This window comes from Galeopterus variegatus, unplaced genomic scaffold (assembly GCF_000696425.1).
Source record: "Galeopterus variegatus unplaced genomic scaffold, G_variegatus-3.0.2 Scaffold1860, whole genome shotgun sequence".
Taxonomy (NCBI): domain Eukaryota; kingdom Metazoa; phylum Chordata; class Mammalia; order Dermoptera; family Cynocephalidae; genus Galeopterus; species Galeopterus variegatus.
The window spans coordinates 306,682-309,189 of record NW_007727971.1 but is presented as its reverse complement, the minus strand read 5'-3'; the positions used below and the strand labels follow the sequence as shown (position 1 = coordinate 309,189).

General features: G+C 34.9%; 1 protein-coding gene across 2 annotated transcripts in view; it reads right to left on the bottom strand.

Moving 5' to 3' along the window:
* The window catches only part of ASPN (asporin), a 30,286-nt gene extending 29,018 nt beyond the window's left edge, over positions 1 to 1,268 (bottom strand). For both annotated transcript variants that reach the window (XM_008579348.1, XM_008579346.1), the window contains exon 1: positions 1,058 to 1,268. The gene's annotated coding sequence lies outside the window, so the exon portion shown is untranslated. The remainder of the gene's footprint in view (positions 1 to 1,057) is intronic.
* Positions 1,269 to 2,508: the final 1,240 nt, after the last annotated feature.

Sequence of the window (2,508 nt, the reverse complement as noted above, 5' to 3'; positions counted from 1 at the left end):
TGCATATCCTCTCTTCTTTCCTTTACTTCATTATATTGCTTAATGCCAAAAACAAACTAAAAAACATCAAGATGTATTTACGTATGTGTAGACTTGTGATTTCTTTTTCTTTTCTTTCTTTTTTTTTTTTAACAACTCAGTGATTCTTGGTGGGATTAAAAAAAAAGCCACTTTATTTTTAGAGAGATATAAACCCCTCAGGTTCTTTGTGACTCACTACACCATGTTGCCTCTGTTTCTTGGCTGCCACACCTCCAAATAGATTAACATGAAAGAATGCTATGCTCTGTTTAGATTACTAGGGAGTAGAGTACCAAATACATTGTTATTGCTTTTTTTTTTTAAATCTAAGATTTAATGAAAATTTATTTTGGGAGGGGACAAAAGAAATCTTTGAATGTGTTAAATTTTGACTGTATGGATTCTGTGAAAAAGAGTCCCTAATCTTTAATATTGAATATAGAGCTTGTTAAACTATTGCTGATAAGTATTCTTAGAATTTCATAGAGTTCCATTTTAACTGTCCAGTACCACTTCATTACATAAGAATAAAAGACATTTGTTTATCAAAGAAAAATATGGATATTCAAATGTGTAATATTTGCGTAATTCACACATTATAGAAACACTTAAGGAATATCATAGGTTTTATATTTGGAAAAATATTTAGTGTTTCACTTAATATGTCTGCGATATCTTCAAACTTCATTAATTATTAAAGTAATATTTTCTTGAAAGAACATGCAAGATGTTTATTTAAATTATTTTAAAAATCATGTTAACATTTATGGTAATGCATAATAACAGGCTTTTCCTTAGTTCTAAAAAGAGGTCACATAATTATATTTAAAATAAATTCATATATATAACATAAAACAAGTAATTTTAGGTACAAATTTAGGTTTGTATTTAAATGCTGATTTTTAAGAAATATAGAGATAAGCTTTAAACTTTATCATATTATTGATAAGCATTTATTAATAATATTAAAGTCTCCATAGCATTGACTATAAAATAATTGTACACTGGTACATGTAAGTCAGACATGAAAACATACCTTGTCAGAAGAAAGCAGTCCTCTTGGAATTAGAATTTATCCACCATGTGCTGCTTGTCTATAATGTAAATGTTCTTACGGACTATTTAAGAAGAAAAGACAAGAAAATGTTACATTTAAAAGAAAAAACACCCTTCAACACAGTCCCTGGTGTGGCTGCACCCTGGGTGATACTGAAATAAGCTGCCTCCACAGATTAGTCCATGTTAGTACTGAGGAGCGAGATTAAAACTTGTTACTGCTCATGTGTTTTCCATCACTGTTTGTATCGTAGCCAAGACTTTTAGCTAAACTCTAGACGTCTACTGGAAGATTCTGAAGAAAAAAATGAGTTTAATAATGCATGGCAAGTGGCCATTGAGAGTGCATTCAGTCATTTAAGAAATACCTGATTTGAAAAAATAGTTTATGAAATTCTTATGTGAATGAATACTTACAATTTAGTTTCAAAAATCACTCACCCCATCTAGACTAATAAAATATTTATCAATCTAACTAAAGAATACCAACATTATTGAAGTATAAACCCAAACTCCACATGTACCTGAGAAAGAAGCCATGCTTTTGTTTGCTTTGAGTGACTGAAGCTATTATATTAAGCATATTTCTCAAGATTTTTAAAAAAATATTTTAGCTTTAAAAAGTTTTTAGCCCTGCTATAGGCATGTCAGGGGNATTTTTAAAAAAATATTTTAGCTTTAAAAAGTTTTTAGCCCTGCTATAGGCATGTCAGGGGAACTGCAGACCAGGCTCTGCAAGCTGCTTCCTGGCCCCAGCATATATTGTATGATAAGACAGGCATGTGTGTCCAGGTGGTATCGGGATCCGCACAGCTTTCCATTTTCAAGAGAATATCAGCTGAAACCTCACTGGTGTCTAGGGAGCCTTGAGAGCAGGGACGATGCCATTCTGGAGAGGAAAATCATTATTGGTGCCCCCTTTTCCACTCACCCCAAGAGATTGCCCAATTCCCACATCAACTAAGACATAATTCTTCAAGAGAGGATGTTTTTCTAACTCTAGTAGCAAAGACTAGTGACGAAGACTCACTGGTATAGGCGGATCTTCCTGATGGTTGTATAGGTTTGGTAGTCTGTTTGCAAAGCCCTTTTCCACTGAGTTAGCAGAGTCGGTTCTCTTCTGTCCTGAAGAATTTGATATTCCTTTGTCCCCTCTCTCCAGAGAAATGGCACAAATTGTTGAAGCAAGGCAGCTACAGCCATAGAATACTTGTGCCTCAGATGTGCAGGGCAGCTAGTTACATGTTCATACTCCACTCTATTAAATACTCTTTCTTGGACCTTGTGTCTGACAGTCACAGGCAGCTCAATAGTTCCGCTGGCCCTCAGCACAGCTCAGGCCCTGCTGTAGCCCTACAACACCTGAGGAGATAGCAGCCCTCCTGTTTGGATTAGAATGCTCATATTCTGGGCCGAGCCCGTGGCGCACTC